At 47.5% G+C, this 26,298-nt stretch overlaps 1 long non-coding RNA gene across 1 annotated transcript in view; it reads right to left on the bottom strand.

Annotated features, from left to right (window-relative positions):
- Positions 1-18,877: 18,877 nt before the first annotated feature.
- Positions 18,878-26,298, bottom strand: part of LOC130360828 (uncharacterized) — a 66,996-nt gene continuing 59,575 nt past the window's right edge. Inside the window, exon 3 of the long non-coding RNA XR_008890815.1 lies at positions 18,878-19,196. This is a non-coding gene — a long non-coding RNA (uncharacterized LOC130360828). The remainder of the gene's footprint in view (positions 19,197-26,298) is intronic.

The following is a 26,298-nucleotide window of genomic DNA, read 5'->3' as shown; positions in this document are numbered from 1 at the left end:
CCCTTGGGCACTAACATCTGCCCAGCATCTACCTCACTACACTTGTGGCTCACCACAGATGTCCTCCCAGACCTGGACTAAAGCATCGGTCAACTCCTGGATAATCTGTGGTGTAACGTGGCATTGGTGAATGGAGCGAGACATGATGTCCCACATGTGCTCAATCGGATTCAGGTCTGGGGAATAGGCGGGCCAGTCCATAGCATCAATGCCTTCCTCTTGCAGGAACTGCTGACACACTCCAGCAACACGATGTCTAGCATTGTCTTGCATTAGGAGGAACTCAGAGCCAACCGCACCAGCATATGGTCTCACAAGGGGTCTGACGATCTCATCTTGGTACCTAATGGCAGTCAGGCTACCACTGGCAAGCACATGGAGGGCTGTGCAGCCCCCCAAAGAAATGCCATCTGTTACGCCGAGCGCTCCGGGTCCCCGCTCCTCCCCGGAGCGCTCGCTTCACCTCCTCCGCTGCAGCGCCCCGGTCACGTCCTCTGACCCGGGGCGCTGCGATCCTGCTGCTAGCCGGGATGCGATTCGCGATGCGGGTAGCGCCCGCTCGCGATGCGCACCCCGGCTCTCCTACCTGACTCGCTCCCCGTCTGTTCTGTCCCGGCGCGCGCGGCCCCGCTCCCTAGGGCGCGCGCGCGCCGGGTCTCTGCGATTTAAAGGGCCACTGCGCCGCTGATTGGCGCAGTGGTTCCAATTAGAGTTATCACCTGTGCACTCCCTATATTACCTCACTTCCCTTGCACTCCCTTGCCGGATCTTGTTGCCTTAGTGCCAGTGAAAGCGTTCCTTGTGTGTCCCTTGCCAGTGTTTCCAGACCTTCTGCCGTTGCCCCTGACTACGATCCTTGCTGCCTGCCCCGACCTTCTGCTACGTCCGACCTTGCTTCTGCCTACTCCCTTGTACCGCGCCTATCTTCAGCAGCCAGAGAGGTGAGCCGTTGCTAGTGGATACGACCTGGTCACTACCGCCGCAGCAAGACCATCCCGCTTTGCGGCGGGCTCTGGTGAAAACCAGTAGTGGCTTAGAACCGGTCCACTAGCACGGTCCACGCCAATCCCTCTCTGGCACAGAGGGTCCACTACCTGCCAGCCGGCATCGTGACAGTAGATCCGGCCATGGATCCCGCTGAAGTTCCTCTGCCAGTTGTCGCTGATCTCACCACGGTGGTCGCCCAGCAGTCACAACAGATTGCGCAACAAGGCCAACAGCTGTCTCAACTGACCGTTATGCTACAACAGTTGCTACCACAGCTTCAGCAGTCATCTCCTCCGCCAGCTCCTGCACCTCCTCCGCAGCGAGTGGCCGCTCCTGGGATACGCTTATCCTTGCCGGATAAGTTTGATGGGGACTCTAAGTTTTGCCGTGGCTTCCTTTCCCAATGTTCCCTGCATCTGGAGATGATGTCGGACCTGTTTCCCACTGAAAGGTCTAAGGTGGCTTTCGTAGTCAGTCTTCTGTCCGGAAAAGCCCTGTCATGGGCCACACCGCTCTGGGACCGCAATGACCCCGTCACTGCCTCAGTACACTCCTTCTTCTCGGAAATCCGAAGTGTCTTTGAGGAACCTGCCCGAGCCTCTTCTGCTGAGACTGCCCTGTTGAACCTGGTCCAGGGTAATTCTTCCGTTGGCGAGTATGCCGTACAATTCCGTACACTTGCTTCAGAATTGTCCTGGAATAATGAGGCCCTCTGCGCGACCTTCAAAAAAGGCCTATCCAGCAACATTAAAGATGTTCTGGCCGCACGAGAAATTCCTGCTAATCTACATGAACTTATTCACCTAGCCACTCGCATTGACATGCGTTTTTCTGAAAGGCGTCAGGAACTCCGCCAAGATATGGACTCTGTTCGCACGAGGCGTTTCGTCTCCTCGGCTCCTCTCTCCTCTGGTCCCCTGCAATCTGTTCCTGTGCCTCCCGCCGTGGAGGCTATGCAGGTCGACCGGTCTCGCCTGACACCTCAAGAGAGGACACGACGCCGTATGGAGAACCTCTGCCTGTACTGTGCTAGTACCGAACACTTCCTGAGGGATTGTCCTATCCGTCCTCCCCGCCTGGAAAGACGTACGCTGACTCCGCACAAAGGTGAGACAGTCCTTGATGTCTACTCCGCTTCTCCACGTCTTACTGTGCCTGTGCGGATGTCTGCTTCTGCCTTCTCCTTCTCTACAGTGGCCTTCTTGGACTCTGGTTCTGCAGGAAATTTTATTTTGGCCTCTCTCGTCAACAGGTTCAACATCCCAGTGACCAGTCTCGCCAGACCCCTCTACATCAATTGTGTAAATAATGAAAGATTGGACTGTACCATACGTTTCCGCACGGAGCCCCTTCTTATGAGCATCGGATCTCATCATGAGAGGATTGAACTTTTGGTCCTCCCCAATTGCACCTCGGAGATTCTCCTTGGACTTCCCTGGCTTCAACTTCATTCCCCAACCCTGGATTGGTCCACTGGGGAGATCAAGAGTTGGGGGTCCTCTTGTTCCAAGAACTGTCTAAAACCGGTTCCCAGTAACCCTTGCCGTAACTCTGTGGTTCCTCCAGTAACCGGTCTCCCCAAGGCCTATATGGACTTCGCGGATGTTTTCTGCAAAAAACAAGCTGAGACTCTACCTCCTCACAGGCCTTATGATTGCCCTATCGACCTCCTCCCGGGTACTACTCCACCCCGGGGCAGAATTTATCCTCTCTCTGCCCCAGAGACTCTTGCCATGTCCGAATACGTCCAGGAGAATCTAAAAAGGGGCTTTATCCGTAAATCCTCCTCTCCTGCCGGAGCCGGATTTTTCTTTGTCTCCAAAAAAGATGGCTCCCTACGTCCTTGCATTGACTACCGCGGTCTTAATAAAATCACGGTTAAGAACCGCTACCCCTTACCCCTCATCTCTGAACTCTTTGATCGCCTCCAAGGTGCCCACATCTTCACTAAATTGGACTTAAGAGGCGCCTATAACCTCATCCGCATCAGAGAGGGGGACGAGTGGAAAACGGCATTTAACACCAGAGATGGACACTTTGAGTATCTGGTCATGCCCTTTGGACTGTGCAATGCCCCTGCCGTCTTCCAAGACTTTGTCAATGAAATTTTTCGTGATCTATTATACTCCTGTGTTGTGGTATATCTGGACGATATCCTAATTTTTTCTGCCAATCTAGAGGAACACCGCCGGCATGTCCGTATGGTTCTTCAGAGACTTCGTGACAACCAACTCTATGCCAAAATTGAGAAATGTCTGTTTGAATGCCAATCTCTTCCTTTTCTAGGATATTTGGTCTCTGGCCAGGGACTACAGATGGATCCAGACAAACTCTCTGCCGTCTTAAATTGGCCACGCCCCTCCGGACTCCGTGCTATCCAACGCTTTTTGGGGTTCGCCAATTATTACAGGCAATTTATTCCACATTTTTCTACCATTGTGGCTCCTATCGTGGCTTTAACCAAGAAAAATGCTGATCCCAAGTCCTGGCCTCCTCAAGCAGAAGACTCCTTTAAACAACTCAAGTCTGCCTTTTCTTCGGCTCCCGTGCTCTCCAGACCTGACCCTTCCAAACCCTTCCTATTGGAGGTTGATGCCTCCTCAGTAGGAGCTGGAGCTGTTCTTCTACAAAAAAATCCTTCCGGGCATGCTGTCACTTGTGGTTTTTTCTCTAGGACCTTCTCTCCAGCGGAGAGGAACTACTCCATCGGGGATCGAGAACTTCTAGCCATTAAATTAGCACTTGAGGAATGGAGGCATCTGCTGGAGGGATCAAGATTTCCTGTTATTATCTACACCGACCACAAGAACCTCTCCTACCTCCAGTCGGCCCAACGGCTGAATCCTCGCCAGGCCCGGTGGTCTCTGTTCTTTGCCCGATTTAATTTTGAGATTCACTTTCGTCCTGCCGATAAGAACATTAGAGCCGATGCTCTCTCTCGTTCCTCGGATGCCTCAGAAGTTGATCTCCCTCCGCAACACATCATTCCACCTGACTGCCTGATCTCCACTTCTCCTGCCTCCATCAGACAGACTCCTCCAGGAAAGACCTTTGTTTCTCCACGCCAACGCCTCGGAATCCTCAAATGGGGTCACTCCTCCCATCTCGCAGGTCATGCGGGCATCAAGAAATCTGTGCAACTCATCTCCCGCTTCTATTGGTGGCCAACTCTGGAGACGGATGTTGGGGACTTTGTGCGAGCCTGCACTATCTGTGCCCGGGATAAGACTCCTCGCCAGAAGCCCGCTGGTTTTCTTCATCCTCTGCCTGTCCCCGAACAGCCTTGGTCTCTGATTGGTATGGATTTTATTACTGATTTACCCCCTTCCCGTGGCAACACCGTTATTTGGGTGGTCGTTGATCGATTCTCCAAAATGGCACATTTCATTCCTCTTCCTGGTCTTCCTTCTGCGCCTCAGTTGGCTAAACAATTTTTTGTACACATTTTTCGTCTTCACGGGTTGCCTACGCAGATTGTCTCGGATAGAGGGGTCCAATTCGTGTCTAAATTCTGGAGAGCTCTCTGTAAACAACTCAAGATTAAATTAAATTTTTCCTCTGCATATCATCCCCAGTCCAATGGACAAGTAGAAAGAATTAACCAGATCCTGGGTGATTATTTGCGACATTTTGTTTCCTCCCGCCAGGATGACTGGGCAGATCTCCTTCCATGGGCCGAATTCTCGTATAACTTCAGGGTCTCTGAATCTTCCTCCAAATCCCCATTTTTCGTGGTGTACGGCCGTCACCCTCTTCCCCCCCTCCCTACCCCCTTGCCCTCTGGTCTGCCCGCTGTGGATGAAATTTCTCGTGACCTTTCCATTATATGGAGAGAGACCCAAAATTCTCTCTTACAGGCTTCTTCACGCATGAAGAGGTTCGCGGATAAGAAAAGAAGAGCTCCCCCCGTTTTTTCCCCTGGAGACAAGGTATGGCTCTCCGCTAAATATGTCCGCTTCCGTGTCCCTAGCTACAAGTTGGGACCACGCTATCTTGGTCCTTTCAAAATTCTGTGTCAAATTAATCCTGTCTCTTATAAACTTCTTCTTCCTCCTTCTCTTCGTATCCCTAATGCCTTTCACGTCTCTCTTCTCAAACCACTCATCCTCAACCGTTTTTCTCCCAAATCTGTTCCTCCCACTCCTGTTTCCGGCTCCTCGGACGTCTTCTCGGTCAAGGAGATTTTGGCTGCCAAAAAGGTCAGAGGAAAAAATTTTTTTTTAGTAGACTGGGAGGGTTGTGGTCCTGAAGAGAGATCCTGGGAACCTGAGGACAACATCCTTGACAAAAGTCTGCTCCTCAGGTTCTCAGGCTCCAAGAAGAGGGGGAGACCCAAGGGGGGGGGTACTGTTACGCCGAGCGCTCCGGGTCCCCGCTCCTCCCCGGAGCGCTCGCTTCACCTCCTCCGCTGCAGCGCCCCGGTCACGTCCTCTGACCCGGGGCGCTGCGATCCTGCTGCTAGCCGGGATGCGATTCGCGATGCGGGTAGCGCCCGCTCGCGATGCGCACCCCGGCTCTCCTACCTGACTCGCTCCCCGTCTGTTCTGTCCCGGCGCGCGCGGCCCCGCTCCCTAGGGCGCGCGCGCGCCGGGTCTCTGCGATTTAAAGGGCCACTGCGCCGCTGATTGGCGCAGTGGTTCCAATTAGAGTTATCACCTGTGCACTCCCTATATTACCTCACTTCCCTTGCACTCCCTTGCCGGATCTTGTTGCCTTAGTGCCAGTGAAAGCGTTCCTTGTGTGTCCCTTGCCAGTGTTTCCAGACCTTCTGCCGTTGCCCCTGACTACGATCCTTGCTGCCTGCCCCGACCTTCTGCTACGTCCGACCTTGCTTCTGCCTACTCCCTTGTACCGCGCCTATCTTCAGCAGCCAGAGAGGTGAGCCGTTGCTAGTGGATACGACCTGGTCACTACCGCCGCAGCAAGACCATCCCGCTTTGCGGCGGGCTCTGGTGAAAACCAGTAGTGGCTTAGAACCGGTCCACTAGCACGGTCCACGCCAATCCCTCTCTGGCACAGAGGGTCCACTACCTGCCAGCCGGCATCGTGACACCATCCCACACCATTACTGACGCACCGCCAAACCAATCCTGCTGGAGGATGTTGCAGGCAGCAGAACATTCTCCACGGCATCTCCAGACTCTGTCACGTCTGTTACATGTGCTCAGTGTGAACCTGCTTTCATCTGTGAAGAGCACAGGGTGCCAGTGGCGAATTTGCCAATCTTGGTGTTATCTGGCAAATGTCCTGCAGGGTTTGGGCTGTAATAATAACCCCCACATGTGGACGTCGGACCCTCATACCACCCTCATGGAGTCTGTTTCTGACCGTTTGAGTGGACACATACACATTTGTGGCCTGCTGGAGGTCATTTTGCAGGGCTCTGGCAGTGCTCCTCCTTGCACAAAGGCAGAGGTAGAGGTCCTGCTGCTGGGTTGTTGCCCTCATATGGCCTCCTCCACATCTCCTGATGTACTGGTCTGTCTCCTGGTAGTGCCTCAATGTTCTGGACACTACGCTGACAGACACAGCAAACCTTCTTGCCACAGCTTGCATTCATGTGCCATCCTTGATTAGCTGCACTACCTGAGCCACTTGTGTGGGTTGTAGACTCCATCTCATGCTACCACTAGAGTGAAAGCACCGCCAGCATTCAAAAGTAACCAAAACATCAGCCAAGAAGTATAGGAACCGAGAAGTGGTCTGTGGTCACCACCTGCAGAACCACTGCTTCATTGGTGGTGTCTTGCTAATTGCCTATAATTTCCACCTGTTGTCTGTTCCATTTGCACAACAGCATGTGAAATTGATTGTCAATCAGTGTTGCTTCCTGAGTGGACAGTGTGATTTCACAGAAGTGGGATTGACTTGGAGATACATTGTGTTGTTTAAGTGTTCCCTTTATTTTTTTGAGTAGTGTACTATGGCTCTGGGTCTCGCACTAAAGATGGATTTCACACAACTAGGATCTGTGGAGAGTAGCAGGGAGCGAGAAGAATGGCACCTCTGCTGAGGTTTTTAAGCACCAAACTCAAAATGAAGATAATTTAGAAAAATGACACGCACGGTGCTGCACAAATGTAATTTGTCATAAAAACATTAGAGTTACACTTTAAAGGAGTACTGTGGTGCCGAACAACTTTTCCCTATTCATAGGACTCCTATTCCGTCTGATCACAAGGGTTTGATCGCTGGGACCCCTGCGATCTCCTGCATGGCACCCTGGCTCTCCCCAGGAATGGACTGGAGCATGTCGACCCTCGCACAAAGCTCTGGCAAACTTGTCCCCTTAATATATCTCTATGAGAGAACAGGAGGTACAGTGTTCGGGTATCTCCAGCTCTTCCATAGAGATACATGGAGTGGGAGTGTCGGATAGCGCTTCTTGGGGAGGGTCAACGTGCTCCATTCCTGGGGAGAGCCAGGGTGCCAAGCAGGAGATCACGGGGGTCCGACCACTGAGACACTTATCCCCCATTCTTTGAGATGGACTAAGTTGTACAGCACCACAGTACTCCTTTAAGAGGTGATTACTGGGGGGGGGGGGGGTCATTATGTCATTTCATTTACTCCTACTTTCACTTTCGGAAAACCCCATTAACCCCTTAAGGACCAGGCCAATTTTCACTGTAGGACCAGAGCGTTTTTTGCACATCTGACCACTGTCACTTTAAGAATTAATATCTCTAAAACGCTTTTACCAAATATTCTGATTCTGAGATTGTTTTTTCGTGACATATTCTACTTTATTTTGGTGGTAAATTTTCGGCGTTACTTGCATCCTTTTTTGGTGAAAAATCCCCAAATGTCATGAAAATTTTGAAAATGTTGCATTTTTCTAACTTTGAAGCTCTCTGCTTGTAAGGAAAATGGATATTTCAAATACATTTTATTTTTATTCACAAATACAATATGTCTATTTTATGTTGGCATCATAAAATGGACATATTTTTCCTTTTTGAAAAAATTAGAGGGCTTCAAAGTAGAGCAGCAATTTTCAAAAATTTCATGAAAATTGCAAAATCTGAAGGGACAGATGTTACAGATCTACAACTCCCAGCATGCCTGGGCAGTCTAGGCATGCTGAGAGTTGTAGTTTGGCAACATCTGGAGGGCTACAGTTTGGGCACCACTGTGACCCCCCAAACTGTGAGCCTCCAAGCATGCTGGGAGTTGCAGTTTGGCCTTCCTAGTGGCTGCCACAGTAAAGATCACTTTACTTTCACTTTCATTAACCCCCCCCCCCCCCCAGTCGCTTCCCCTACCTGAGCCAGGATCCAGCAGTCTGCAGCGACGATCAGCTGTTCACAGGCATCTTCTCCTGCAGGTACCGACCTCCATTTTCTCCCCATGTTCCCCGTGACATCCCACTGTCTTGCTCTGCCATTGGTCAGAATCAGTTCTGACCAATGGCAGGGGATAGGAGGAGATTGCATCACTGCGACCTCACTCCTACCCTGCAAGATGATCTGGGCTGTCACTGACAGATCAGATCATCACTATTTTCCAGGTGATCGGGTCACCAAAGACCCGATCAGGCGGGAATAGCAGAAAATCACATGTCTGAATTGACATGCGATTTTCTGCAATCGCCGACATGGGGGGTCTCAGGACCCCCCTCGGCGTTTGCCTCGGACGCCTACTGAACGATTTCAGCAGGCGTCCAGTTTCGCAACCTGCCCGACGCGCGGTGGGATGCGAAATTCGCCAGGACGTATGAGTACGTGCCTGGTCCTTAAGACCCAGGGCGCAGGGACGTACTCATACATGCCTGGTCCTTAAGGGGTTAAAGGGGTTATCCGGCAAAACCATTTTTTTAATCAATGTGCCCAGGATGCTTCATAAAAAAAATAAACTCTACTTACATGGAGACTAGGTGCCACAATAAGGTGTTTTTTTTTTTTGTTTGTTTTTTTTTTTTTTTTTTTTGTAAATTACACATTTACACATCCTGGGCACTTGTCTTCAAAAAATGTTTTTCACTTAAAGGAGAACTGTAGTGGTACCGTTTTACATATGCCCGTGCCTGGGCCTCAAAAATAAACAAAATGAACTCATACATACCTTCCTATGAGCCCCCGTTGGTCCGGCACAGGCCTCACGGTCCGGCAGTGCTGACGTCATTCCACTTCCTGGGGACGGGGACGCCGCAGAGCCGTCGGCGTATCACCGACCGTAGCGATGTCCCGCCCCGGCTGGTGATAGGCTGAGCCCACTGTCATGTAAGGAGCTCTAGCCGGCATACAATTATAAATCCTCTTTGCTCCCATACTGTATGCTCTCTGTTACTGCCACACTGTTCTAATGCCTCCTGTGACCCCCATAGTGTAAAAATGCCCTGTGACCCCAATGCTGTAATGTTACCCCCTGTGACCCCAATACTCTGATAATGCCTCATGTGGCCCTTGCAAAGTGTAATAATGCCCCTTGTTACCCCCAATACTGTACTAATGCTCAATCCTCACAGATATTATGGGACTTGTAGTTGGAGGGAGGAGACTCCAACAGGAAATAGCCAGTTCACAAAAAGAAAGCTACAGTGTTATGGTGGACTCACAACACAGCCATTTAGCCCCAAGACAAGCACAAATCCTTCCTAAGCATGTCCATTACTGTCTGGCAGGTAAATAAGTACTAAAACCACCTTATGATGGATAACCCCTTTAAGTGCAGCATGGATAAAGACTTTATATACTACTATTAAAAGGTAATATAATAGCGAAGCCCAAAACATCATGGCTAATTCCATAAACCATAGGAGAGTTCTATTGGTAGTCTGCATTAATTTACAGAATATTTTCTTCTATCATCAACTAGCACTTTGCATGGAAATTTGTGATGCACATGTGTTACAATGAATGACTGGCTATACAGTAAAGGACAACAATTGTGTTATAATCATTCTATTACTTCCACTCCATCTCAATCTCATAAAGCTTTTACTAATAACTAGAAACAATATTGTCCTTTTAAATCAGAAAAACTGCATAATTGAATTAGGTGCATTAAATTCACAAAAATATCATTCTGACGTTTGTGAATTTAGCTCAGTTACTGCCCTTTAGAATACCAGTATACAATATATGACCGGTTCGACCTGTGACAGTTGTTATGGATGTTCGCCCGCACCCACGCTTGTGTTTGGCCTTTCTGTACAAAGAATAAACCACCTTGTCACATACTGTAAATGTTACAGGGCCTGGATGTAGATGGAGTGGCGGCTGCCTGGAAGGGCCAATAAATGGGCCTAATTCATGCATTAATGTTAGATGACAGTGTACAGTATACATAGAGAGAGGACTCTACGAAGAGCTGCAAGTGAAACACCTGCTGTGAACATCAATAGACCTTGACAAGGGGTATTTCTAGACTTACAGATGAAAAGTGAAATTACCGTATTTTTCGCCGCATAAGACGCACTTTTTCTTCCCCAAAACTGGGGGGAAAAAGTCGGTGCGTCTTATACGGCGAATACACCCCTATCGCGGCGGTCCCTGCGGCCATCAACGGCCGGGACCCGCGGCTAATACAGGACATCACCGATCGCGGTGATGCCCTGCATTAACCCTTCAGACACGGCGATCAAAGCTGACCGCCGCGTCTGAAGGGAAAGTGACACTAACCCGGCTGTTCAGTCGGGCAGTTCGGGACCGCCGCGATCTCACCGCGGCGGTCCCGAACAGCCCGACTGAATAGCCGGGTTAGTGCTTACAGGACACCGGGAGGGACCTTACCTGCCTCCTCCGGTGTCTTCTCCGTTCTGGGATCCCCTGTATGGCCGGCGCTCTCCTTCCTCGTCATCACATCGTCGCGTACGTGCGTCGGCGTGCGTAACGACGTGATGGCGACGACGGAGAGTGAGGATACCTGGCCGGCAGCAGAGACCTTCCGGAGCGACGGGGACACGGCGACAGCGATGGAGCGACATCCAGGGCAGCGGTGACGGGTCCGGAGCGGCGGGGACACGTGAGAATTACCTCCTATGCAGTGGTCTTCAATCTGCGGACCTCCAGATGTTGCAAAACTACAACTCCCAGCATGCCCTGACAGCCGTTGGCTGTCCGGGCATGCTGGGAGTTGTAGTTTTGCAACATCTGGAGGTCCGCAGGTTGAAGACCACTATTGGGTTAAAAATCTTTATTTTTTTAGATTTTTCCCCTAAAAATTGGGTGCGTCTTATACGCCGGTGCGTCCTATAGGACGAAAAATACGGTATACCTTCCTTTCACCAAACAAGGTGTGGAAAATACATGGCCTATAAATCTTCATAAAATGCGGTCCTTGTAGTTAGGTGCCACCTCACATTCTCAACTTCGACATTACATTGTAACTAAGGAGATATCCAGCCCTTATCTTTGAATTCTAGTAATTAAAGGGGTACTCTGGTGGAAAACAAGTTTTTTCAAATCAACTGGTGCCAGAAAGTTAAACAGATTTGTAAATGACTTCTATTATAAAGTACTTATCAGCAGTTGTGTACAACAGAGCAAGTTGTATAGTTCTTGTCTGACCACAGTGCTCTCTACTGACACCTCTGTCCATGTCAGGAACTGTCCGGAGCTATGGGGATTTGCTCCTACTCTGGACAGTTCCTGATATGATACTTCAAACACTCTACCACTTCCAAGGGATTTTTGGCAGGCGCAAGTGGATTCCAACACAGGCAGGTATTTTATCTTTTTTGTGGGAGTGTCATAAAAATAAACTAAATCATGACACTCCCACAAAAAAAAAAAATATATATATTTTTTGACCACATATAATTGCTCTTCAGGCATGATCCGTAAAGATTTGTCTAAACACTGGCCCATCCTAAAAAAGGATCCAGTTCTGAAAAATCAATTACCTAATAACCCCCAAATCACCTTTAGGAAACTTCCTTGCACCAAGTAAGCTAAAATCATTGAATGATCCTGTGGGAGCAAGAGTTGAACAGCCGAGTATAAAAAAGTGCAATAAAACAAGATGCCTATGTTGTAGTATAATATATGAAGGTTGTACCTGGTCCAAGTCCAATGCATCTAATGAGAACTTCCAGATCAAGGATACCTATAGTTGTGACTTGAGCTATGCCATCTACTTGCTTGCATGTCCTTGTCAGTTGCAGTATGTGGGCCGCACCGTGCAGACGGTGCGGTCCCGCATGAATACCCATCGTTTCAATATCCAAAAAAGTTTTTTTTATCACACAGTGTGTCAAGACATTTTGCACAAGCACATGAAAGGAACCCAGATCTGTTGAAACTTATCATCATAGATGCGATTCCTTCAGAGAAGAAAGATCATTTTTGAAAATTGATCAATAAAGAGTCTTACTGGATTTTTAAACTAAAATCCCTCTACCCTGATGGCTTAAATGAAACCATAAAGAACACTATCTAATTAAATGGCCTCTTTTTGGGCATGTAGTGGTAGAATATTCACTTCTATTTTGAATATTTTTTTCCTTTTCTAAATTATTGGATATTTTATGTAGTTTATATATTTGTCCTTTAAATTATGTTATGCTTCTGTAATTTAGGTATCAATGTAATTTTTTTTTATAAGTATGATTATATTAAGTTATATGATGAAGAGACCAGTCCAGGCCTTGAAACGCGTTGTTCTTAACCCCTTAAGGACTCAGCCCATTTTGGCCTTAAGGACTCAGACAATTTAATTTTTACGTTTTCATTTTTTCCTCCTCGCCTTCTAAAAATCATAACTCTTTTATATTTTCATCCACAGACTAGTATGAGGGCTTGTTTTTTGCGCGACCAGTTGTCCTTTGTAATGACATAACTCATTATATCAAAAAATGTATGGCGCAACCAAAAAACACTATTTTTGTGGGGAAATGAAAACGAAAAACGCAATTTTGCTAATTTTGGAAGGTTTCGTTTTCACGCCGTACAATTTATGGTAAAAATGACATGTTCTTTATTCTGAGGGTCAATACAATTAAAATGATACCCATTATTATATACTTTTATATTATTTTTGCGCTTAAAAAAAATCACAAACTTTTTAACCAAATTAGTATGTGTTACGCCGAGCGCTCCGGGTCCCCGCTCCTCCCCGGAGCGCTCGCTTCACTCTCCCCGCTGCAGCGCTCCGGTCAGATCCACTGACCCGGGGCGCTGCGATTCCGCTGCCAGCCGGGATGCGATTCGCGATGCGGGTAGCGCCCGCTCGCGATGCGCACCCCGGCTCCCGTACCTGACTCGCTCTCCCTCGGTCCTGTCCCGGCGCGCGCGGCCCCGCTCCCTAGGGCGCGCGCGCGCCGGGTCTTTGCGATTTAAAGGGCCACTGCGCCGCTGATTGGCGCAGTGATTCCAATTAGTGTCTTCACCTGTGCACTTCCCTATATCACCTCACTTCCCCTGCACTTCCTTGCCGGATCTTGTTGCCATTGTGCCAGTGAAAGCGTTCCTTGTGTGTTCCTAGCCTGTGTTCCAGACCTCCTGCCGTTGCCCCTGACTACGATCCTTGCTGCCTGCCCCGACCTTCTGCTACGTCCGACCTTGCTTCTGTCTACTCCCTTGTACCGCGCCTATCTTCAGCAGCCAGAGAGGTTGAGCCGTTGCTAGTGGATACGACCTGGTCACTACCGCCGCAGCAAGACCATCCCGCTTTGCGGCGGGCTCTGGTGAAAACCAGTAGTGGCTTAGAACCGATCCACTAGCACGGTCCACGCCAATCCCTCTCTGGCACAGAGGATCCACTACCTGCCAGCCGGCATCGTGACAGTAGATCCGGCCATGGATCCCGCTGAAGTTCCTCTGCCAGTTGTCGCTGACCTTACCACGGTGGTCGCCCAGCAGTCACAACAGATAGCGCAACAAGGCCAACAGCTGTCTCAACTGACCGTTATGCTACAGCAGTTACTACCACAGCTTCAGCAGTCATCTCCTCCACCGGCTCCTGCACCTCCTCCGCAGCGAGTGGCCGCTCCTGGTCTACGCCTATCCTTGCCGGATAAATTTGATGGGGACTCTAAGTTTTGCCGTGGCTTTCTTTCCCAATGTTCCCTGCATCTGGAGATGATGTCGGACCTGTTTCCCACTGAAAGGTCTAAGGTGGCTTTCGTAGTCAGCCTTCTGTCTGGAAAAGCCCTGTCTTGGGCCACACCGCTCTGGGACCGCAATGACCCCGTCACTGCCTCTGTACACTCCTTCTTCTCGGAAATCCGAAGTGTCTTTGAGGAACCTGCCCGAGCCTCTTCTGCTGAGACTGCCCTGTTGAACCTGGTCCAGGGTAATTCTTCCGTTGGCGAGTATGCCGTACAATTCCGTACTCTTGCTTCAGAATTATCCTGGAATAATGAGGCCCTCTGCGCGACCTTTAAAAAAGGCCTATCCAGCAACATTAAAGATGTTCTGGCCGCACGAGAAATTCCTGCTAATCTACATGAACTTATTCACCTAGCCACTCGCATTGACATGCGTTTTTCCGAAAGGCGTCAGGAACTCCGCCAAGATATGGACTCTGTTCGCACGAGGCGTTTCTTCTCCTCGGCTCCTCTCTCCTCTGGTCCCCTGCAATCTGTTCCTGTGCCTCCCGCCGTGGAGGCTATGCAGGTCGACCGGTCTCGCCTGACACCTCAAGAGAGGACACGACGCCGTATGGAGAACCTCTGCCTGTACTGTGCTAGTACCGAACACTTCCTGAGGGATTGTCCTATCCGTCCTCCCCGCCTGGAAAGACGTACGCTGACTCCGCACAAAGGTGAGACAGTCCTTGATGTCTACTCTGCTTCTCCACGTCTTACTGTGCCTGTGCGGATGTCTGCCTCTGCCTTCTCCTTCTCTACTGTGGCCTTCTTGGACTCTGGATCTGCAGGAAATTTTATTTTGGCCTCTCTCGTCAACAAGTTCAACATCCCAGTGACCAGTCTCGCCAGACCCCTTTACATCAATTGTGTAAACAATGAAAGATTGGACTGTACCATACGTTTCCGCACGGAGCCCCTTCTTATGAGCATCGGATCTCATCACGAGAGGATTGAACTTTTGGTCCTCCCCAATTGCACCTCGGAAATTCTCCTTGGACTTCCCTGGCTTCAACTTCATTCCCCAACCCTGGATTGGTCCACTGGGGAGATCAAGAGTTGGGGGTCCTCTTGTTCCAAGAACTGTCTAAAACCGGTTCCCAGTAACCCTTGCCGTAACTCTGTGGTTCCTCCAGTAACCGGTCTCCCTAAGGCCTATATGGACTTCGCGGATGTTTTCTGCAAAAAACAAGCTGAGACTCTACCTCCTCACAGGCCTTATGATTGTCCTATCGACCCCCTTCCCGTGGCAACACTGTTATTTGGGTGGTCGTTGATCGATTCTCCAAAATGGCACATTTCATCCCTCTTCCTGGTCTTCCTTCTGCGCCTCAGTTGGCTAAACAAATTTTTGTACACATTTTTCGTCTTCACGGGTTGCCTACGCAGATTGTCTCGGATAGAGGCGTCCAATTCGTGTCTAAATTCTGGAGGGCTCTCTGTAAACAACTCAAGATTAAATTAAATTTTTCTTCTGCATATCATCCCCAGTCCAATGGACAAGTAGAAAGAATTAACCAGATCTTGGGTGATTATTTGCGACATTTTGTTTCCTCCCGCCAGGATGACTGGGCAGATCTCCTTCCATGGGCCGAATTCTCGTATAACTTCAGGGTCTCTGAATCTTCCTCCAAATCCCCATTTTTCGTGGTGTACGGCCGTCACCCTCTTCCCCCCCTCCCTACCCCCTTGCCCTCTGGTCTGCCCGCTGTGGATGAAATTTCTCGTGACCTTTCCATCATATGGAGAGAGACCCAAAATTCTCTCTTAAAGGCTTCATCACGCATGAAGAAGTTCGCGGATAAGAAAAGAAGAGCTCCTCCCGTTTTTTCCCCTGGAGACAAGGTATGGCTCTCCGCTAAATATGTCCGCTTCCGTGTCCCTAGCTACAAGTTGGGACCACGCTATCTTGGTCCTTTCAAAATTTTGTGTCAAATTAATCCTGTCTCTTATAAACTTCTTCTTCCTCCTTCTCTTCGTATCCCTAATGCCTTTCACGTCTCTCTTCTCAAACCACTCATCCTCAACCGTTTTTCTCCCAAATCTGTTCCTCCCACTCCTGTTTCCGGCTCCTCGGACATCTTCTCTGTCAAAGAGATCTTAGCTTCCAAAAAGGTCAGAGGGAAAACTTTTTTTTTAGTGGACTGTGAGGGTTGTGGTCCTGAAGAGAGATCCTGGGAACCTGAGGACAACATCCTAGACAAAAGTCTGCTCCTCAGGTTCTCAGGCTCTAAGAAGTGGGGGAGACCCAAGGGGGGGGGTACTGTTACGCCGAGCGCTCCGGGTCCCCGCTCCTCCCCGGAGCGCTCGCTTCACTCTCCCCGCTGCAGCGCTCCGGTCAGATCCACTGACCCGGGGCGCTGCGATTCCGCTGCCAGCCGGGATGCGATTCGCGATGCGGGTAGCGCCCGCTCGCGATGCGCACCCCGGCTCCCGTACCTGACTCGCTCTCCCTCGGTCCTGTCCCGGCGCGCACGGCCCCGCTCCCTAGGGCGCGCGCGCGCCGGGTCTTTGCGATTTAAAGGGCCACTGCGCCGCTGATTGGCGCAGTGATTCCAATTAGTGTCTTCACCTGTGCACTTCCCTATATCACCTCACTTCCCCTGCACTTCCTTGCCGGATCTTGTTGCCATTGTGCCAGTGAAAGCGTTCCTTGTGTGTTCCTAGCCTGTGTTCCAGACCTCCTGCCGTTGCCCCTGACTACGATCCTTGCTGCCTGCCCCGACCTTCTGCTACGTCCGACCTTGCTTCTGTCTACTCCCTTGTACCGCGCCTATCTTCAGCAGCCAGAGAGGTTGAGCCGTTGCTAGTGGATACGACCTGGTCACTACCGCCGCAGCAAGACCATCCCGCTTTGCGGCGGGCTCTGGTGAAAACCAGTAGTGGCTTAGAACCGATCCACTAGCACGGTCCACGCCAATCCCTCTCTGGCACAGAGGATCCACTACCTGCCAGCCGGCATCGTGACAGTATGTTTATAATCCCTTTAATTGATGACCTCTAACTTTTTTATTTTTCAGTATAAGCAGCGGTATGGGGGCTCATTTTTTGCGCCGTGATCTGTACTTTTTTTTATACCACATTTGCATATAAAAAACTTTTAATACATTTTTTATTAAAAAAATGTAATAAAATGTATTAAAAAAGTAGGAATTTGGGACTTTTTTTTTTTTTTCGTTCACGCCGTTCACCGTATGGGATCATTAACATTTTATTTTAATAGTTCGGACATTTACGCACGCAGCGATACCAAATATGTCTATAAAAAAATGTTTTACGCTTTTTGGGGGTAAAATTGGAAAAAACGGACGTTTTACTTTTTTATTGGGGGAGGGGATTTTTCACTTTTTTTTTACTTTTACATTTTTTTTTACACTTGAATAGTCCCCATAGGGGACTATTCAAAGCAATACCATGATTGCTAATACTGATCTGTTCTATGTATAGGACATAGAACAGATCAGTATTATCGGTCATCTCCTGCTCTGGTCTGCTCGATCACAGACCAGAGCAGGAGACGCCGGGAGCCGGACGGAGGAAGGAGAGGGGACCTCCGTGCGGCGTTCTGAATGATCGGATCCCCGCAGCAGCAATGCAGGCGATCCGATCATTCATTCAAATCGCGCACTGCCGCAGATGCCGGGATCTGTATTGATCCCGGCACCTGAGGGGTTAATGGCGGACGCCCGCGAGATCGCGGGCGTCGGCCATTGCCGGCGGGTCCCTGGCTGCGATCAGCAGCCGGGATCAGCCGCGCATGACACGGGCATCACTCCGATGCCCGCGGTTATGCACAGGACGTAAATGTACGTCCTGGTGCGTTAAGTACCACCTCACCAGGACGTACATTTACGTCCTGCGTCCTTAAGGGGTTAAATTAATCTGCCTAAACAAGTTTACGTACCTGTCTGTGTTGGAATCCACTTGTGCCGGCTAAAAAATCCCTTGGAAGTGGTGGAGTGTTTGAAGTTAGCTATTGCGCCTGGAGGGTGAACGGATTGGCTGCACCTGGATTATATCTTGTATGTCTTTACCAGTGTTGTGCCTGCTCGCTGCACAACTAAGCGGGTAAGCGCTTCCAGTAATTTTTTTAGGTATATAAGTGACGGACGATTTCAATATGGAGCACTTTTGTATTTGTCAGTTCCTGATATGGACAGAGGAGGCAGCAGAGAGCACTGTTGTCACACAGAAAAGAGCAACTCAACTTCCTCTGTAGTATACAACAGCTGATAAGTACTGGAAGCATTAAGATTTTTTGATAGAAGTCATTTACAAATCTGTTTAACATTCTGGAGCCAGTTGATATGAAAAAAAATGTTTTCCACCAGAGTACTCCTTTAAAAACACTAGTTCATTCCTCCTCTGTACAAACAGCCATAAGAAATAACATATCTTGGGAAATGCTGACGTGTTTCAAACCTAAAGTATGGTTCTAGACTTTTGGGTTTGAAATGTGTCAGTTAACATTTTCTAGGAAGTTTTATTTCTTATGATTTGTTTAAAAGGGGTACTCCCACCCTAGACATCTTATCCCCTATCCAAAGATATCCCGCCACTGGGGACCCCCTTCAATGTTGCATGCGGCACCCACCTGTTTCTTGTCCGGAAGCGCTGGAGGGTCTGGGTTGCCACCACGGGAACGGAAGTCCGTGATGTCAGGACTCCGCCTGCAACATTGCGGGGGTCCCCAGCGGTGGGACACCCACGATCAGACATCTTATCCCCTACCCTTTGGATAGGGGATAAGATGTCTAGGGTGGGAGTACCCCTTTAATAAAGATGAATAAATTACTGTTTTTAAACATATTTAAATGCTGAAAAAAAGCAAGAATTTAAAAAATGTAAGATTTTTCTTTCTTATTTATGTTATGGACCTTTACATTACACCTCAGTCAGTGTCTCATATTCATACCAACAATTCGGGATGGAAAAATTATGCACAATCCTATTGATTTTCCCAGTCTTCATCCAGTTTCATCTGAGTTTGAGCTTGTATCACTTTATCTCTTAGTCGACTAAACTTCTGGGTCCACCATATTAGTAATGACTTGTCTAATCAGGATTGTAATAGGAAGATTGTAATGTTCAGTTGTTTTTCCATCACAGCCTTCAATATCTAACCATGGAAAAACAGGAATAGTATTTTTTTTCTCCCAGTGTTGGTCTCATTTTCAGGCTACAAGAGAGTAATATGTTCAGTTATTACCAAGCCCCCATAAACAGTAGTATATTAAAACATATCTATCGTTTCAGGTGACTTTTCAGGATAAATCTGGCATGTGAGTATATAAGGAAGCGCACTATTTATGGCCATTATATAACTTCTATCTGGCGTTTTTACATGAATTTTGCTCTGCAAACTAAATTTTCAATATTTATTTGCCCAAGGGCTAGTGGGTGTAGACTAGCTGCTACGATATCTCTGATACACTGCACACACACAAAGAGAAGACCCTGCTCTTATGCCTCTTTATATTACACCCTAAGCAGTAGCAGCAGCATGGAGGACATCACAGTGCACCATTGAGCAGTCTATGCTGTGTATAACCTCCTGCAGTCACTGTACCTGCTTCTGGCTCTCTACAGCCATGTCTTCCTCACTTACCTCTTCCCCCTCCCTTATTCCTAGACTTCTATGGGCAGCATGTAAACTAAATCCAAAGTAAGCTGACAATACTCTCGTTCAAGATCAACTTGAGCTGTTTTCTTAGAGTGAATTATGAATTTAGGAGTTAAGGAGGGAGGGTGAGAAGAAAAGATGGTATGTGGAGAAACAGTAGAAAACTGATATATTACAAAGTTTCCTATATTTACTTTACCATCAACTTATACAAAGATGGTTGAAACAAAAAATTCTGAAGAAAGGCCCAGGCAGGATTGCACTTAGATATTTCCAAGTATTGGGTCTGCCACTAGTCTGAAACAAAAGCACTTAAACACATGTAAAACAATTACGTTTTTTTTTATCATGTATTTAGTAAAAAAACCCTTTTGTTATAATTAGAGATCAAAGCCGAGGAAGTCGAATTTCATGAAAAATTTGATTATGAACGAATTTGAATTTCCTCGCGCTTCGTGGTAATGAATCACTTCGTTCACTACTTTTTGTGTGGGCCGGGGGGCTAAAATGGTGGCTACACGTGTGAGGACATGGGGCACGGAAGTCTAGGAAGGTGGGTAGGCGGGATCACCCTGAATCAAATGGCGGCTTGCAGCCTATCAGCAGCCAGCCCTGTGATATCACAGCCCTATATATTCGGCAGCCATTGCTGAAGACGGGCATTTCCAGAGAGCAGAGACTGTGTGTGCGCACTAATCACCGTTACTGACAATACAGATCTTTACAGCGGCGAATCCATTCACCTCAAGAAGGCATTCGTTCTGGCTAGAGAGAGAGCAGACACTGTGTGGTCACTAATCATCATTACTGACAATACAGATCAGCACAGGGGAAATCCATTGACCTCAAGCCCACATCACTGCAGGCAGGCAGGAAGGGAGAGTTTAGAAGTCATTTCATAGTCTGACATTAGAGATCATCACAGGAAGCACTCCCCATTCAAAGACTGCAAGCAACCATAGTGCAGGTAGGGACAGTTCAGAGAGAGAGAGTACGCTTTTTTCTATTGCAACGATACTGGGGTGTATTACTCTAAAAAAATCTCTTTAATCTCTTCAATTGTGATGCCATATGGTCTCCCTACCCTGCTGCTACATCCAGATACTGTCATTGTGCCGCTCTGGGGCAGTGATTCTAATAGCGATGCCTGTAATCTGCATATCATTCTGAATAACAAGTGTTATTTCACTACCCCAGCACACTCCCTATGCGTGTTAGGACAAGGCAAAGTGTTCTACACCCCTATTGAGGCTCTCTGTAGCCCGGAAATAGCCGTTTTTAATAGCAATCGGCAAAATCAAATTTTTGAAAAATTTGCCCATCTTTAGTTATAATCACTGAAGGTTTTTTTGGAGGAAACAGCTCTCCATTTCTCCTTAGAATGAAATATCAGCTGGAAAAATATCCAGTGTTTAGTTGTAGAAAGAAACTGTAAATATAATGTGGGATAAATATATAATGTTTCAAAACTGTGTAAAAGAAAAAAAAATTGTCTTGCTGCCAATTGCAACCAGTCACAACTTTCATTTTACCAAAACAGTTTCAGTAATAAAAGCTGCATTATGATTGGTTACTATGGGCAACAAAGATAGTTATTTTAAGCAATTTTTAAAAATCTGCCCTAATGTTCTCTGTGAAACATGAAGACTGCATTTAATAATCCATATCACCTCCCCAATCACAGGTTGTTATAGATCTAGATCAGGGGTCCATAATCTTTTTAAACGGGGGGCCAGTTCACGGTCCCTCAGACCGTTGGAGGGCCGGACTATAGATTAAAAAAAATTAAGAAAAACATGAACAAATGCCTATGCACACTTATATATCTTATTAGTGGACTACCACTTTAAGTGCACAGCACAGTTCCCCCCACATTAGGTCGGCAGTATTGATCCCTCCACATTAGGTTGTAGTTCCCCCACATTAGGGTTGACAGTAGTGTTGAGTGGCATAGGCCATATTCGAATTCGCGATATTTTGCAAATATATGGATGAATATTTGTCATATATTCGCTAAATTCGCATATTCGCGTTTTATTTTCGCATATGCAGAAATTCGTGTATGCGAAAATCTGCATATGCGAAAATTAGCATAAACCAAAATTAACATTAGCAAAAATTTTCATATGCCAGTCTCACACAGTAGTATTAGAGCCTTCTTTACACCACACAAGCTGGAAGCAGAGAGGGTGATCACTGTGATGTGTACTGTGAAGAAAAAAAATAAAAATAAACGAATAAACATAATTACGAATATATAGTGCTATATTCGCGAATATTCGCGAATTCGCGAATATACAATATTCGTGAATAAAATTCGCATTGCGAATATTTGCGAGCAACACTAGTGATTACTTTTGCAAGGACTTTCTCTGTATCTAGACTTGTTGCAGATACAGAATAGTACACTGCTTTGATGTAGGCATGTGGTATGCACGTATGAGGGCAGACAAATGCACTATAGTCCGCTGAAAAAGAACTTATTTGTGAACAGCAGCAGGACCCAACAGTGCAGCACCACAAAAAAAAAGAAAACAGGGATTAAACCCTAAATTGTACTCTGTCACTCTGTTAGGAATGGTGTGCACTGGTTTTTATACAGTCTACACACAATTCTGAGCAGCAGATGATTTGTGGAGCAAAAAAAGCTGTGAATTGCGCTGATAAATGAGGAGACAAGATGCTTCAGAAAGTTCAGGCTGCTTGGAGATCTGTATGAGGCAGCTGACAGCTATCTGCCCCTCTCTGATGCAATGCTCAATAACGTGAATAGGAGGTTTATGTATCGTAAGATCCTTCTCAGTGAGAACACCAAAGCACTGCACTCCTGTCTTTCCCTAATGCTGATGTGACTAGCAGTTGCAGTGTAATGCTGTGGTATGTGCAATTCACACACACACAGTCCCGTCCTCTCTCTGTATGAGTGCATGCACGAAAAGAAGAGAGGCAAGATGGCAGCCGATTATATAGGGCTGTGACATCACAGGGGTCAATGAATGCTGCATCTCGCATGTGATTCAGGGTCATCCTACCTACCTTCATTCCCGCCGCTGTTTCCCACCCTCCCATAATCCCCTGCCCCATGTACTGACATGTGGATCTGCCATTTTAGGTCTCCTTTAGCCTGGAACGCTGTAAAATGGAGTTTAATGAAGCGATTCGCGCGATAGAATCGCGGCGATATTCGCATTCGTTGCGAATCAAATTTTTCATGAAATTCGTAACAATTCGCGTTAGTCAGCTTCGATTCGCTCATCTCTAATCAGCTCCTTGCACCTTGTTAACCTTTACAGATCCTCTTTGCTACTCGACACAGGGATATCACCCCCCCCCCCCCACATTCCTCCCTTCCCCAGGTTTAATCTACCTTATTATACTTGTGATGCATTGAAATACCTTCCTATCTTCCACCTTGTTCTAGGGTCTGCGTATATATATATATATATATATATATATATATATATATATATATTGCTATTTTTGTATGTTTAATACTTTCATAAAACATAAATGGTTAAAATCACAGGATTTCTATTTTTGAACACAACAACCCACATCTTGTAATGCTCCTCCCCTACAGCATTGCCTCTCATCTCCAAAACTGATGACTAGAGATGAGCAAATCGAAGTTGACGAACCCGAATTTGTTAAGAATTTCATGAAAAATTCGATTTGCAACGAATGCGAATATCGCCGCGATTCGATCGCGTGAAGCGCTTCATTAAACTTCATTTTACAGCGTTCCAGGCTATTGGAGACCTAAGATGGTGGATCCACGTGTGAGTACATGGGGCAGGGGATTATGGGAGGGCGGGAAACAGCGGCGGGAATGAAGGTAGGCGGCATGATCCTTAATCACATGTGAGATGCAGCCTATCAGTATTCATTGACCCGTGTGATGTCACAGCCCCTATATAATTGGCGGCCATCTTGCCTCTCTTCATTTCATCTATGCACTCAGATGGAGAGGACGGGACTGCGTGTGTGTGAATAGCTCATACCACAGCGTTACACTGCAACTGCTAGTCACATCAGCATTAGGGAAAGACATGAGTGCAGAGTGCTGTGCTGTTACTCTGAGAAGGATCATTGATAGCTAAACCTCCTATTCACGTTATTGAGCATTGCAGCAGAGAGGGGCAGATAGCTGTCAGCTGCCTCATACAGATCTCCAAGCTGCCTGAACTTTATCAACCATCTTACCACCTCATTTTTCAGTGCAATTCAGTATTTATTTTGCTTCAGAAATAATCTGCTGCACAGAATTGTGTGAAGAGTGTGCGAATACGTTCTTTTTCAGTGGACTGTAGTGCATGTGTCCGCCCTCATACGTGCATACCACATGCCTACATCAAAGCAGTCTACTATTCTGTATCTGTAACAAGTCTAGATACAGGAAGAGTCCTGACTCCTGGCAAAAGTAATCACCTGCGTATAGTTGCGCATATTACTGCCCTCATCAGTGCATACCGCATAGGTACATCCAATTATTGTACCATTTAGTACCTGTTAATCTGTCAAGGTGCTCCATACTGTCAAAGTCCGCTGGTGTTTTTAAAAAAAAATTAGTTTTTTCTGCGTATAGTTGCGCATATTACTGACCTCATCAGTGCATACCGCATAGGTACATCCAAGTATTGTACCATTTAGTACCTGTTAATCTGTCAAGGTGCTCCATACTGTCAAAGTCCAAACAATAGTAGTCACCGGCTGGTGTTTTAAAAAAATACAGAGTTTTTTCTGCCTATAGTTGCACATATTACTGCCCTCATCAGTGCATACCATATAGGTAAATCCAAGTATTGTACCATTTAGTACCTGTTAATCTGTCAAGGTGCTCCATACTGTCAAAGTCCAAACAATAGTAGTCACCAGCTGGTGTTTTAAAAAAATACAGAGTTTTTTCTGCCTATAGTTGCGCATATTACTGACCTCATCAGTGCATACCGCATAGGTACATCCAAGTATTGTACCATTTAGTACCTGTTAATCTGTCAAGGTGCTCCATACTGTCAAAGGCCAAACAATAGTAGTCACCGGCTGGTGTTTTAAAAAAATACAGAGTTTTTTCTGCCTATAGTTGCACATATTACTGCCCTCATCAGTGCATACCATATAGGTAAATCCAAGTATTGTACCATTTAGTACCTTTTAATCTGTCAAGGTGCTCCATACTGTCAAAGTCCAAACAATAGTAGTCACCAGCTGGTGTTTTAAAAAAATACAGAGTTTTTTCTGCCTATAGTTGCGCATATTACTGACCTCATCAGTGCATACCGCATATGTACATCCAAGTATTGTACCATCTTGTACCTGTTAATCTGTCAAGGGGCTACATACTGTCAAAGTCCAAACAATAGTATTCACCGTCTGGTGGTTTTAAAAAATACTGAGTTTTTTCTGCGTATAGTTGCGCATATTACTGCCCTCATCAGTGCATACCGCATAGGTACATCCAAGTAGTGTACCATCTTGTACCTGTTAATCTGTAAAGGGCCTACATACTGTGAAAGGACAGCCATAATTGATCAACTGCTCCTGTTCTAGGCAAATACTGTTTAAAGAGTAGTGTAGCGTATTGTAATACCCTCATAAACGCACTAAGTATGTCAGGCAGAGAAGTGTCAGGACATGCACAGAGGAGTGGCAGAGGTCTAAATACTTCAGGCAGAGTTGGCAGCAGACTAGGGGCGAGTGGCAGCAGGAGTCACAGCGAGAGGCTTCAGCTCCCGTTATCAGCCAGCGGTCGTGTCTCGACCAGCAACCCATCTGCCTTCGTTGATTGGTTAACACGCTCATCCACATCATCACAAGTGGCATCTGACACCCCCAGTCAATAGTCGGTGGGTTCCTCAGACACAACCCTCAGTTGGCATGGCCCGGAGCAGTCCCTGTCCTCCCATTGCCTTTGTCCTATGCTGTTCCCTCTCCTAATTAAGTATCTTATGCTGTGGGTTCAGCTCCACTATTTACTGAGGACGATCTAATAGAGGACAGTCAGCAGCTACTGGCCAGCCATGAAGGAGGAGGAGACATGCGCCGCTTGTTCCGTTAGGCGGCCAAGTAGTGATGCGGAGAGTGACGTGGGAGGCGGTGTTGCAAGGGTTCAGGGTCCTGAAGCAGACACTGTTGGGGAACCTGAGGAGGACTTCAGTGACGTGCACACACCTGTTGATGATGATGAAGCCGATCACAATTGGGAGACGGGTGCAGAAGGGGCTTCATCATCATCAGGAGAAGAGAGTTGCAGGTTGCCCTTGAGGCAGCAAGGCGATAGCACGGTTGGCAGTAAGCGTGGTGGCAGGAGTGGAAATTCTGGAGCCAAACGTGCCCGGGGGAGACCACCTGCTTCGCGGCAGCCTACCTTTCCGGGAGGTAGTGGAACAGGGGTTCCTGGAGACGGCGCCAGTAGCAGTCAATTAATGCGAACTGTGGGTGGGAAAATCAGTTACTCGGCGGTGTGGCAGTTTTTCATCAGGCATCCGGAGGAGGTTCACGTAGCCACATGCAAGATCTGTCGGCAGAAGGTGAAGCGTGGCCAGGGTCCCAATGTCGGCACCACGGCCCTGTGTGAACACATGCTTCGCCACCATAAAGCGGCCTGGGAGAACCGTGGCTCCGATGTAGGGGTCCTGCCTGCTGCATCACCCAGTGGCCA

The sequence above is a fragment of the Hyla sarda genome, chromosome 3 (genome assembly GCF_029499605.1).
Source record: "Hyla sarda isolate aHylSar1 chromosome 3, aHylSar1.hap1, whole genome shotgun sequence".
NCBI lineage: Eukaryota > Metazoa > Chordata > Amphibia > Anura > Hylidae > Hyla > Hyla sarda.
The sequence above is the reverse complement of the archived record's forward strand: the minus strand, read 5'-3'. Positions and strand labels throughout refer to the sequence as shown.